Source organism: Physeter macrocephalus, chromosome 16 (genome assembly GCF_002837175.3).
Source record: "Physeter macrocephalus isolate SW-GA chromosome 16, ASM283717v5, whole genome shotgun sequence".
Lineage (NCBI taxonomy): Eukaryota > Metazoa > Chordata > Mammalia > Artiodactyla > Physeteridae > Physeter > Physeter macrocephalus.
Window position 1 is genome coordinate 24297973 of NC_041229.1, and position 14283 is coordinate 24312255.

The 14283-nt window shown below is 41.1% G+C and overlaps 1 long non-coding RNA gene across 2 annotated transcripts in view; it reads left to right on the forward strand.

Moving 5' to 3' along the window:
• Positions 1–5846, forward strand: part of LOC102976475 (uncharacterized) — a 25764-nt gene extending 19918 nt beyond the window's left edge. Inside the window, exons 1-4 of one of the 2 annotated variants that reach the window (XR_008619572.1) lie at positions 22–861; positions 998–1061; positions 1352–1463; positions 4162–5846. This is a non-coding gene — a long non-coding RNA (uncharacterized lncRNA). Of the gene's footprint in view, positions 1–21; positions 862–997; positions 1062–1351; positions 1464–4161 lie in introns of those variants that run through there. The other variant, XR_008619573.1, reaches the window with a different exon arrangement.
• The last annotated feature ends 8437 nt before the right edge of the window (positions 5847–14283 follow it).

Below are 14283 nucleotides of genomic sequence, written 5' to 3' on the forward strand. Positions count from 1 at the left end.
TTAGGGGACAGCTTCACTGGAGAAGTGGCATTTGAATGGAGACCTGAATGAAGAGAGGAGCAAGCCATGGAAGATCTGGAGTAAGCACATTCCAGGACAAGGAGGCCATGAGTATGCAGGCATGTAGGTGGGTGGAGTATTTAAGGAAAAGCAAGGAGGCCAACATGGCCAGAGTACTGAGTGAAGAAGAGTGTGGTATGACATGAGGTCAAGGAGCTAGCCAGGGGTCTGCTCTTGTAAAGTCTTGAAGGCCAGAGTAAAGATGTGGATTATTCTAAACAAGTAGAGGGTTTTGAAGTGGGAAAAGGCATGATCCAAATAGTATCTGAATAAGATGACCTGGTATAGAGAATAGACTTGGGGGGATAAAGAAGAGAAACAGGGAGACCAGTTAGGAGACTATCACAGTGGTCCAAATAAGAGACGTTTATGGCTTAGCTTAGGTTGGAAGTTTGGAGCAAGTGAAAAGCGGTTGAATTCAGGTTGTGTTTTGAGGGTATAGCTAACAAGGCTTGCCAGTAGATTAGATGTGGGGTATGAAGGAAATAGTAACACGGAGACAAGTCGTTGATGATTATGTGTGCAACTGGGTGGTATCACTTAGAAAAAGGGGGCTGATGGGAGGAGCAGCTTTTGAGGGAATATCAGGACTTTGGTTTGTTATCTTGGATGCCTTTTAGGTATCTAAGTGTCTGGACAGTGCTCAGACTGTACTTTTTATCCAAAGGTATCCAAAGCCACTTTAGATGCAAAATGTTTAAAGTTGACCTTTGCTGCTGCCAAAATAGTAGCCACTGGAGGCAGTCTGCAAGATGGCATCTTAGGTTTTTGAGGAAGAAATTAGAATACACAAAGGAGGAAGTAAGTGTATAATTATATAATGTAGATTTCATATTTAATTTTATGGGAAAGCAATAATTATTTGGCTTTTGGTTTTAAATGGAAATAGCCACTCACTGGGAAATAATTACTCTAATTTCAATTTATTTTACTTTAGATCATTCTGTGATGAAAGCAGTTATCAAAAAAGTCCTCCAGATGTAAGGAGTGCCAAGTCAGAGGTATATAACATGTTTTAGTTCTCTTGGAAGAATTTCTCTTTAATGGCTTGTTTTTCTTTCTTTCTTAAAAGAAAATTATCAAGGTACTTTCTGCCATCTTAAAACTAAGTTTTTAGGCAAATCAAATGGCTTTTCTGTTTTTGAAAATGTTGTGTGATGCTTTAATTTAGGTTCCCAGAAATGCAGATTGAAAACCTTTTATTAACTTAAAGTATTTTAATTTCCAATGAAGATCAAACCCTCATAAATTACCTGTAACTTAAGTGGCATACTTTTTATTTCTCTCTCAGTACCAGTGGATAACTTCTCCATCGGTGAAGGAACCATCCAAAACTGCTAGACAGAAAAAGAGCACTATAATTTTGGGAAGTGGTTGAAAAGGAAAAGCTACTATTAGAATTGGTAACTCTTTCTTATTTTTAATGCTACTAGAACTTATACCCCTTATGTTTTCCGGTGTGCTAAAATTAAAACAGCCAATATTAACCACATGCATATTAGGAGGGCTATAATTATTTTGATACTTATGAGAATTTATAGAATATAGATATAATAAATGAATTTAAAGAGATGTTAATATTAACCAACTTTATTGTTTGGATCTCATAAAAACTTCGTTATTTTGAAAATATTTCCTGGTGGATGATTCCTTCTAATACTTTGCAATTGAAATTTGGGGTGCACTTTGATGATAATTTTAGTAGTGGTGCTTTTGAGGAAGGATTTTTTTTTTTAATGCAGAATTACCTTTTGTGCCATAAGAAACAAAATTTCTTCCCAGTTGCAACCTTCCCATTGTTCCCTGCTTCTTTCTTCGAAATTCTTACCTAAATTTTTGAATCAGGTAATATCTTGTTTCTCTCAATGATAAAAAAACGTGAAATATGTATTATCCTTATAAAAGACTTCTACAGACAAGTTTATTGACCTAGATTGAACATTTTAGAAAAACATTTTCTAAATGTTTACTGTAATGTATATTTCATTTTCCAAATGGTAGTTAACACAGGATTTTATAACTAAGCCTATAATTTTGTTATCAAATGTAATAAAAAGCTTTTAAAACCCTTTAACAATCAGTGGTATAAGTTTCACATTCTCCTGAATATATAAATTTGCTATAATTTACTTCTACTGATAATGTTTGTATTGTTTCTAAGAGACCTTAACTTTTTATTTTCTGGAACATATTATTGTTAGTCACAAATAGTCTTTTTTTTTTTGGTGATAAGAATGAATAGCAGGAGCAGCATTTGTTAAGCCAAATCTAATATGAAACTGACTCTTTTTTGTGAGTAAATTTGAATTTTGAAACAGTAAAACAATAAGGTTTAATATAAAGCAAAATAAATTTTTTATGTTTATGATCTGCCAATTTCCCAGAAAAAGTTTTGTGGTGACTTTAGTTATATACCAGATACATTAAAATCACCAATGGACAACACATCTTTTATTCAGGTACCCTCTGAAAGTTTTAAAAATTTGTTGACTTAATATCACTGAACTGTCCACTTTAAAATGGTTAAAATGATAAATTTTCTGTTTTGTGTATTTTTAAAAAATGTGTTGTTTGAAGATTTTTGGGTTTCATAAAGGTATTGTATTGGCATAACAATGAAAAAATTAAAAGACCACCTCTAATCTCATTATCCTGTCAAGCAATATTTACTTTTTTTTTTTTTTTTTTTGTCAATGGACCCGCAAGGTTCAAACCCATGTTGCTCAAGCATCAACTGTACTTTTCTACTGTTGCACTTCCCTTATGTTTTTAGCAGACAATGTACTAATTAAAGTGAGTTATACCTTTATATTGTTCTTATCTCTACTCTGAATAAAGGTGAACCTAGATACTAAGCCTGCTTCCACCAAGACCATTATTTCCTTGTTGTGCAACCTCTGAATTCTTGCATGGAGTACTTTACTCATTTACTTTACTCATTCCTAACAAGAAAAGTGTAATTAAAAAAATTTTAATACAAATGTATTTGCATTAGTTTCTGAAAGTAAAGGAAGGGTATACACATACAAACCACATGCATACAAACATTTTTTTTGACGGTAATTAAGTTAAAAAACACAATAAAATAGCACAAAATGAACTGAGCTCCTATATATTTTTAAGAGGCATGTAAGTCACGCAGGATTGTGTGGTGACTATCAATAAGCTACACTCCATGAAATATTTGTCCTGTATTACCACATACATTCCATTTTACCCTGCATCCTAATGCTGCTAAAATATAGTAGAAAGCAGCAGCATAGCACAGGGAGATCAGCTCAGTGCTTTGCGATGACCTAGAGCGGTGGGAGGGAGGCTCAAGAGGGAGGGGATATGGGGACATGTGTATGCATATGGCTGATTGGCTTTGTTGTGTAACAGAAACTAACAGAACTGTGAAGTAATTATACTCCCATAAAGATCTATTAAAATAAAGTAACAAAATATAGTAGATTTGAAGGATAAATATAACCATTCTAACCTATGATGTTTTCAGTAAATTCAAGTTAAATATTTAAATGTGAATTTTAATATATGGCTTGTTCTAAATAAAATATTAACACATAGGTCTAGTTTTTGCAACCAAATATTTCATATAAAGATACTTGCCTTTTTTGCAACCAAATATTTCATATAAATATACTTGCCTCTTTACTACTGAAATACAGGATAAGTCTCCACATTTCACCCTTTGTGGGTTTCCATTGTTTTTTTGTGTGTTTTCTATATGAAATCAAAGGAGCAGTGAAGGTTGACGGACTTATAGGAGAGTAACATTGACTCACCTACTACCCAGCAACTTGCAGCCTTATAACCTTTATTGTTTTTACATAGAAAAATTCATCTTAAATTGAAATTTTGGTATAATTCTGAAGATTCTGTTTGGCAGAAGTCATGGGTGTATCTGTGTTTCTCTGTCCTTGAGATTCCGAAATGCCAAAGGTGTTCTAAGATTCAGTAAATTTGAGTGTTTCTGCATGCAGTAAACTTGAGTGTTTCTGCATGATACATAAAATGTATCATACTTCGGGATTATTTTAAAAATGTAATTTTTGCATTTCTGCCCATCTCAATTTTTTTTTTTTTTTTTTTTTTTTGCAGTATGCGGGCCTCTCACTGTTGTGGCCTCTCCCGCTGCGGAGCACAGGCTCTGGACGCGCAGGCCCAGCGGCCATGGCTCACGGGCCCAGCCGCTCCGCGGCATGTGGGATCTTCCCGGACCGGGGCACGAACCCGTGTCCCCTGCATCGGCAGGCGGACTCTCAACCACTGCGCCACCAGGGAAGCCCAATACTTTTGTTTTAGTTAAAATAACTTGTTACTGTAGAGAACTTATATTTTTAAAAAATGCTAGCTTATGTAAAACCTTTGTACAAAACGATCCTCTTTTTAATGTCTTTGGCATCATTGTCAAGTGCCTGTTTGATTCCTTTCAAAGTGTAACTGTGTGACAGTGGCTCTGTAGACCTTTGGTGCATCTTGATTCCTTCTTTTCATGCTTTGTCAAACATAGGCTTGGCCGCAAAGAAAAGTGTAAGTAATGGAAGGAAACACTGCTGGTAAAGAATGTTATGCTCCTGAACCTCTACCACCTGGTGTGTCTGGTTTCCTGCCGTGGTGTACTGCAGAATGTGCAAAAAGGAACAGGTAACGTGTTTGCATTCCCTGTCTTTTTCAGTCGTTCAGAATTCTTTATTTTGGAACCTCTATTATGTGGGCAGTCTCTGGTGCTTTCTATAGAGGAAAAAAGATAACTCACACATGGCTTCTGCCTAATGAGCCCTCTCAGGAAGAAAAACAAAAAATAATTGGGAGTTTCAAGTTGTTTCTCAAGTGTCACAACAGAGGTAACCCCGTGGGAGTCATGAGGAGACTAAAATTATCACCAATTGTGGAGGTGAGAAAAGTTTCACTAAAGGCAGGTGTAGTTGAGCCAAGCCCTATAGCACAGAAGTAGAAATTTGGATATGTACGAATGGGAAAAAAGACATTTTAAGCATGGGAAATAGTTTAATGAAGAATGGATGAGAAATATGCATTAGACCTATTCTAAATCACCTGGCTTATTAACTCAGTAAATCAGATTTAGTGAGTCAAACTAGCTTTAGCTGATTACTTATCCAGGGGATAGCTGTTCAGAGTAATTTTTGTCACAGAACAGTAAATAAAATTGTTGAACTATAGCTTTAGGCTTGCTAAGTGAAATAGATTGCTGTAGATGATTTTCAAGTGACTTACTTGGTAGTATTCACGAAATTGGGGGTTAACAATTGCTTAAGAAAACATAGAGAATTGATTTTAAATAGTACTTGAAGTGGTTACTGTGTAAAATATCTGTTCAGTTGCTCATGTTAAATTGATGTTTATAATCCCCGTTGGACAACCGACTACTTGTTTGCAAATGTTGATGTGAATTGCTGTTGCATAAACTATAGTATTGAATCCCCAGTCTTTGCACTTGAGTTTAACAACTCTGTGGTTTCCTATCTTCTTCTTGAGACACTTAATCTCAGGTCCATCCTCGTCACACAGAGTGGTAAATAAGAGAACGATTAATATCACCATTTAAAGAAGTGAGACTGAAATCTCAACCATCCTGAACATAGGAACTGAAGGGGCCTCTCAGCAGTTCAGAGAGTTATTACCAAGCCTCTCGGCCGAATTCTGTTCAGTTTTCTCCGTAGCAGAGCCCTCCAGGTCCTTCTTTTGAGCTTATTTATTTATTTATTTATTTATTTATTTTGCGGTACGCGGGCCTCTCACTGTTGTGGCCTCTCCCGTTGCGGAGCACAGACTCCGGACGCGCAGGCTCAGCGGCCATGGCTCACGGGCCCAGCGGCTCCGCGGCATGTGGGATATTTTCTTATGGTTCTGCAAGACAGAGGTCCAAAACCAGTTTCCCTGGGCTGAAACCAGGAGTTAACAGGGCCATCCATCCTCCGTCTAGAGGCTCTAAGGCAGAATCTGTTTCCTTGCCAGCACCCCTTGACTTCTGGCCACATCACTCCAACCCCCACTTCACCATCACATTCTCTTTGGAGTAACAACCCCCTCTGCCTCTCACGAGAACACCAGGGGTTACAGCTGGGCCCGACCAGGTCGTCCAGGAGAATCCCCCCATCCCAAGACCCTTACTTTCATCCCATTGGCAAAGTCCCTTCTGCCGTTTAAGGTGACATTCACAGGTTCCGGGGATTAGAATGTGGATATTTGGGGGCAACGGTATTATTCAGTCTACTACAAGGTAGATACTATTACCTTTCTCAGATGTAGGAAATGAAGTTTAGGGAAGTAGTTTGTCTCAGGTCTACAATTTCCAGAGTAGAGATTTAAATTCTGCCAGTGAGACTATAGGACACACTCTAAACAACTTTAATCTGTGTCCTTAACTACTGCATAATCCTTGGTTAAGAGTCACACTTAGGTATCAAGACCCAATTGAATACAACACTATGTACTGTCTCTTCTTTCACTTTATTTGCCTGGTGTATTCCTGAATCTTGCCCAGAGCAGAAGAGTTCAGAAAATTGTTATGCACGTTTACTAAGAGAAAGCATTTACTGTTTGACGTGCACGGAGTAACGGAAGGCTTTTTAAAATAAAGTATGCCACCAAATAGTCAAGTGTCACAACAGAGGTAACCCCGTGGGAGTCATGAAGAGACTAAAATTATCTCCAATTGTGCAGGTGAGAAAAGTTTCACTAAAGGCAGGTGTAGTTCAGCCAAGCTCTACAGCACAGAAGTAGGACTTTGGATATGTACGAATGGGAAAAAAGACATTTTAGGCATGGGAAACAGTTTAATGCAGAATGGATGAGAAATATGCATTAGACCTATTCTAAATCAACTGGCTTATTAACTCAGTAAGTCAGATTTAGTCAAACTAGCTTGAGCTGATTACTTATGCAGGGGATAGCTGTTCAGAGTAATTTTTGTCATAGAACAGTAAATAAAATTGTTGAACTATAGCTTTAGGCTTAACTTAGTGAAATAGATTGCTCTAGATGATTTTCAAGTGACTTACTTGGTACTATTCACGAAATTGGGGGTTAACAATTGCTTAAGAAAACATAGAGAATTGATTTTAAATAGTACTTGAAGTAGTTATTGTGTAAAGTATCTGTTCAGTAGCTCATGTTAAATGGATGTTTATAATCCCCATTGGACAACCAACTACTTTTTTGCAAATGGTAATGTGAATTGCTGTTGCATACACTGTAGTAATGACCACCTATCTAATTTGTTGTCCAAACCAGAAATCTTCTAACAATACTGGTCTCCTAATAAAAATAAGCACGAAGGGAACACACACTGGGTGTCTCCCATGTGCCTGTGCATGCATCTATATCTCACCGAACCCCCAGAACAGCCCCCAAGAGAGGGACTCCGAGTGTCCCCATGCTGCTGGTGGAGAAACAGGCACAGGAAGGTTCAATCGTCTATCTACCTGAGATCACACAGAGGGTGGGAGAGCCCGTTTTTAAACCATCTGCCTCCAATTCCAGGTGCCAGGAGCCAGACTCAGCCTACAGGTCTCTTCTGCTCGTCTGGAGGTGAAACCACGTGGCAGGATTAGTCAAATCAAGGTAGCTTGAACGCTTACACGTCCTCCAAGTAGCATGTAGCATAAGCAATAAGATGTTTGCCCCAGCATTGTCCAAGAACTTGGAATCAGCTGTGTCTAGTTAGGCTGAGCTGGTTAAGACTGGAGAGGACCACCGATCTTCCAACTGGGCGAGTGCCTTTTGACCTTTTGCCATCAGAGGGCCGACAACTCCAGCCTGAGAATGTGCTGAGCCCTGTAGCCTAGTTACGCCAGCTCAGAACAATGATGAGCACACCTTTTTCCAATCACCTTTCCTCATGCTCCCCATGCCTCATACTGCCCTGCTTCTCTATTCTTTATCCCATAGATACCCCAAGCCCCTTGCCTTTGGGGAGTCGGATTTGAGACCTATTCTCACGTCACTTCCTCGCTTGGCTGCCTTGTGAATAAACCTCCTCTTTGCTGCAAACCTCAGCATCTCAGTGTTTTGGCTTGCTGCGCCTCAGACAAAATGGCTGGGAGCAGTGGTACAGGCCCCTTGCCTGTGAGGGAAGCTGCTTACTAGTAGTCACGTTGTGGATGTTTTCTCCTCCCGGGGCGCCAACGTCCTGCTCTTCCAGAAAGAAGGGAGAAAGGCAGGAGCTGGACCCTTGCTTTCAGCGTCACCGCTACCTAGGAGCTTGTTAGAAGCACAGAATCCAGGTCCCACCCAGAACTACTGAATAACAGCCTGCATTTAACAAGATCCACAAGAGAGGCATTCCAACATTAAAGTTGGAGAGGCACCAAGCTGGAGGCCATGTAGCTCATCCCTAGGGTCATCCTCTTCTCCGCAGCCAATGAAAGCGAAGCAAACATTCATCCCGAGCCTACTCTGCCTCAGTCACTTGGATATCACATGTGCTCATTTAATCCTCCCCAGAACCTGCAAATGAGACTGAGGGTCAGAGTGGTCAAGCACCCAAGGTTCCATAAAAGAACATGACCGAGGCTCACTGCAGCCCAGACCTCCAAAGAAGAAGGCCCCTGAGCACAGCATGGCACCACAACAGCCCAGACCGTGGGCCTGGAGGGTAGGCCAGTGTCCCCACACAGAGTTCACACCATTCAACAGATGCCCACAGCAGACCACAAGGCAATATGAGAAGTAAGTTCTTATTGTGGAAGCTCTGAATTTTGAGATTTAAAGAAAAAAATCTTTTTGGGGGCTGGTTAAAACAGTTCTACCAAGGAGTAAAGAGAGGGCATCTCAAGGCCCCTTCTGGACTTAGAATTTAATGCCTATTTATTGAGAACCTCTCCGTGCATTTGCTCAGTCCTACGTCAAGATGAAGTTCTCTGTGCCCTAGAAGCTTAGGTTCTAAAAAGGCCACAGATGATTTATTTGCAAATATTTTCTCCCATTCTGAGGGTTGTCTTTTGGTCTTGTTTATGGTTTCCTTTGCTGTGCAAAAGCTTTTAAGTTTCATTAGGTCCCATTTGTTTTTGTTTTTTTTTATTTCCATTTCTCTAGGAGATGGGTCAAAAAGGATCTTGCTGTGATTTATGTCATAGAGTGTTCTGCCTATGTTTTCCTCTAAGAGTTTGATAGTGTCTGGCCTTACATGTAGGTCTTTAACCCATTGTGAATTTATTTTTGTGTATGGTGTTAGGGAGTGTTCTAATTTCATACTTTTACATGTACCTGAACAGTTTTCGCAACACCACTTATTGAAGAGGCTGTTTTTCTCCACTGTATATCCTTCCCTCCTTTATCAAAGATAAGGTGACCATATGTGTGTGGGTTTATCTCTGAGCTTTCTATCCTGTTCCATTGATCTATATTTCTGTTTTTGTGCCAGTACCATACTGTCATGATTCCCGTAGCCTTGTAGTATAGTCTGAGGTCAGGGAGCCTGATTCCTCCAGCTCCATTTTTCGTTCTCAAGATTGCTTTGGCTATTCGGGGTCTTTTGTGTTTCCATACAAATTGTGAAATTTTTGGTTCTAGTTCTGAAAAAAATGCCAGTGGTCATTTGATAGGGATTGCATTGAATCTGTAGATTGCTTTGGGTAGTAGAGTCATTTTCACAATGTTGATTCTTCCAATCCAAGAACATGGTATATCTCTCCACCTATTTGTATCATCTTTAATTTCTTTCATCAGTGTCTTATAATTTTCTGCATACAGGTCTTTTGTCTCCTTAGATAGGTTTATTCCTAGATATTTTACTTTGTTATAAAGCAGAAACTAACACACCAGTGTAAAGCAATTATACTCCAATAAAGATGTTAAAAAAAAAGGCCACAGAAATGGGTGAGACCTAAAAATGCCAGAACAATGCAACGGCGTTAATCAGACTGTCTTTGCTTTGCTTATAAGTCACTGACTTTAAACTGAATATAGTGTCATGTCTTTATTTTTCTTGAAGTTTTATTTTATTTTATTTATTTATTTTTAAAAGATCATATAAAGATTTTCTTCCATTTTCTTAAAATGGAGTGTGGTACATTTACCCTCCATCAGATGATTGCTTACTCACTTTGCTTTATTAAGAATACCGCTAGAGGCTTCTATGCCCCTAGTAATAAAAATGCATTTTCAGGCCCATTCAAACCAATGAAAATCCAAATTTTCAGAGCACAACATAATGAAAATTCTCTCGATCGGCGTCTTTTACTACCTTTTAATCTGTTAACAGAGCCTAAGTGTCTCAGATGAAAGGTACTGTAGCGGGAATTGCCATCGCTAACAGCATTCCATGCAGGTAACTCTTGATTGTTCAAATTTCTCAAAAATTTGGACATTTTTACTGCCTCTATAACATCTCTAGGGTGTGTGAAACAAAAAAAGAGGCCTGTACAATTTATTTCTCAAAATATACACAGAAATATTTTGCACATACAAACAGGGAAACCTTATAAATAATGTATGGGGAGCAATGTAATGTCGATAACGGAACTACTCATTTCGAAAGACAACACTGTCACCAAGTGTCCCCTCACCAAAACTGACTGGGAATTTTTAGGGGCCGCCAAAGCAGAGGTGGAGATTTATAGGAACCTGGGATGTTTGAAAAATGGTTTTGGACGTCCTCCTTGAGGAAGGCACCAAGCGTCATCCCAAATTGCAAAAACGGCTCCAGGTTGGCTCCTTGTGTCCTCACTCTTTGCAATGTGACATTCCAACTTCTCCCATCAAGAGGCAGAGTTGATTTCCCCACCCTTGAAACTAGGTGACTTGCCATGGCCAATAGAAGGCAGCAGAAACGATGGTGGGCCAGTTCCGAGCTAGGTCCCATGGTGCTTCTACTTTCCCTCTCGGAGCCCTGCTACCCCCATGAGCACAAGCCCCAGTTACTAGCTGGGGCATAAGAGGCATGTGGCCCAGTCAGGCCCCCGGCCTGGCTATAGCCAGCCCCCAGCTGCCCCCATAGGTGTAGCAGCAATTCCAGCCATGATAAGCAGGGTTGTGAGGAAGAATTAAGAGCATAAGCTTATGCTATCATTTATAAACCACTCTGTCAACCTACGACATTATTTTTCAAAAGCATTTTTGTTATTTTGAATCCCTGTGTGGATATATTGAAAACAGCACTCCAATGATTATTGGAGAGCAAAGGATGCAACCTGAAATTGAGAGTAAAATATATTAGTTTATCCAGATTCACATATTTGTATAAATTACTAGAAAATCATCTGAAGAAAAACAGACATGAACCAAAAAAACAGTCCAAAGAACACGGGTGAAGAAACATGTCAATTTAACACCAACTAGTACATCAAAGAGGTAATGGAAAGTATATGTTTGGTTCTCTGTATAATGTATAATGTTCATCACAAAAGCATTATTTGATTTATACACACTTGGAAGAAAACAAAGCATTAAGATTATCTGCTGATGTGAAAACTGGCCCCTATACACAGAGGGCAACGAGAGACTGAAGAAAGAGGCAGCCCGCTCCAGACTAGTCAGTGGCAGTTTTAACAAGCAAGGGAAACCTGCTTACGAGGCTTGCCTTGGTCAGCTGAAAGACGAATAGATCTCAGCACCCACCCGCCAGAATCTTGAGTTTACACAGAGACCTTAACAGGGTTCAGTCACGTATACTGTCCACATGGTCTCAAGAACACATTACTCTCTCAAGGCTGAGTTCTTGAAAATGGTTCCCACTGTGGGAATGGTGGACAGAATGTATATTCCAAGGTCAAGGGAGGGGGTGAGGAGTCTCTGCCCTGGTCCAGCTCTCGGGTCAGCTGGCGGTTATGCCCTCTCAATGGCCTCCTCTGACATTTCAGCAAGGAAGTATGCCAGAAAAGAGAGCCCAGGGCAGAAACCACTCAACTTGTTGTCACGAATGCCAGGGCAACCCAAGCAAGTGGATATACAAGCCTACGTAGGGCCTGGAAGTAGGAAGCATTGGGGGACTACACCTGGGCTGGTACTGACCTCCCTCCCCAAAGGGATAAGGAGAGCAGAAGCCTGGATGGAGTCAAGAGAGAGAACAAAGAAAGGCAAGGCTGGATATGGAGCAACGTGTGGATCCAGAAGCATGTGTCTCAGAACGCCGGGGCTCTGCAGGCCAGCTGCATCCCCGTTCTCCTTGACCCTCATTGGTATAATTAACTCAGGGTGGGCTCATTCTGGCTGCCAAGTCCCTTCCACCTGTCCATGGAGTTGACAGTTACTTGCTCACAGTGAACCAACCTCCCTGGACCTAACAGCTACTGCAGGAGGCGGTAGTGGAGAACAAGGTGACGACAACGACCAGATGCGAAGGAGGAAGAGACGCTCAGCGGACTGACTGGGTAGGAGAGGGGAAAAATGGGCTACTTTGCCTTTTTGAGGAACAATATGTAGTTCTCCAAAATGGTACCTGCCTGGGGGATTTCTCAAGAAAATTAACCGTCAGTAGTGATTTGTTTGTCTTCACATAACGTATGACCCAAATGTGCTGAGAAATAAGAAAAGGATGAACGAATCAAGGGCAGCTGATCCAAGGAGGCAAGGGGCAACTTCCACAGCCTACGTGGAAAGCTAGAGAAAGGGACCATCCAGCTGCGTTACTTGCTCACAGTGAACCAACCTCCCTGGACCTAACAGCTACTGCAGGAGGCGGTAGTGGAGAACAAGGTGACGACAACGACCAGATGCGAAGGAGGAAGAGACGCTCAGCGGACTGACTGGGTGGATTTATGGTGTGGGGTTAAGTCTGCAGAGCTAAAGGGGCCAGATGTAGAAAAGGGAAGGGGAATCAGGATATAGTCAAGCCCCATCGTATGGATATTTCATCCATATGTTATGTACAAATTCCATTAAATTTGCTCTGAATGAAAAAGAACAAAATTATCCTTTAAACCATGTCAGTGACTTTATTTACCATCTCATTTGATGAGCTCATAGCCCAGGGTCAGAGGGAAATGGGAGCTGTGAGTCGGCCATCTCTCAGGAAGTCTCAGGTCTCAGAGGGCCCTCAGAGCCAAACTACCTCACCTTTTGCACTTTTCAAGCAACGTTATTCCTAAGTGCGAGTCACCCTCTTCATCGGGTTCTCCAAGAAACAGCAATCTCTCCCAATGAGAGAGGAAAAATGGGCTACTTTGGCTTTTTGAGAAACAATATGTAGTTCTCCAAAATGGTACCTGCCTGGGGGATTTTTTCAAGAAAATTAACCATCAGTAGTGATTTGTTTGTCTTCACAGAATGTATGACCCAGATGTGCTGAGAAAGAAGAAAAGGACGAATGAATCAAGGGCAGCCGATCCAAGGAGGCAAGGGGCAACTTCCACAGCCTACGTGGAAAGCTAGAGAAAGGGAACATCCAGCTGGTGGGAGCTGAAGACAGGGGCCAGTCCTCCTTGGGCTCGGGATGCCACCCTCTCTTCCTACATCTTCACGCTCTCCTTCTCTGTTGGCCCCTCCCAGCCAGAGTTAAAGAGCCACAAGGAAATGCCCTCCACCATTCTATTCTCCTGTCCTTCTATCCACCCCTCCCTTCTCTCCCTTTGCCATAAATTTCTTGACTTGCCCCCCATTTCTCCCCTCTCATCTACACTGCCATCTGGTTTCTGCCCCACTACTCTCATGAATCTGATCTCCTTGAAGCCCCCGATTATTTCTCCGTTGACAAGTCCAGGGAACTATTTCTCAATCCTTATCTATGTGACCGCCAAGCTTAGTTAGATCTTAAACAACGTCTCTGTCTTGAAAATCTCTTCCCTTGGCTTCTGCGCCACCCAACCCTCCTGACAGTTTTCTGTCTCTTGGCACCCTCCCAGTCTCTTGCTGAGCTGATCTTCCTTGGGGTATTTCTCGGGGCTCTGTATTAGGCTCTCTGCTCTTCATCCTCTATGCCATCTCCCGGAAGGACTTCATCCTCTCCCCTAGTTTCCATTACCAGCTAAGTCTGTCTCCATCTACGAACACTCTCTGCACCTTTCAATCTACATACGACTTCCTGTTAAACGTCTCCATTTAAATGTCTCATAAGGCACCTCAAATCCAACACGTCCGTATTACTGAATGTCCACTCAGAAAAACAGCCCGTGACAGGCAGTTCAATACAACAAATTTCATATGGTGATGAAAAAGCTAAATGGCCAAATGGGATGGTGAGACATCCCAGAGAGTCACAGCAGAGGAAACCACACCCACCCCACTGCTGGGCTGGGGGGCAAAGAAGGAAGTGGTGTTGCC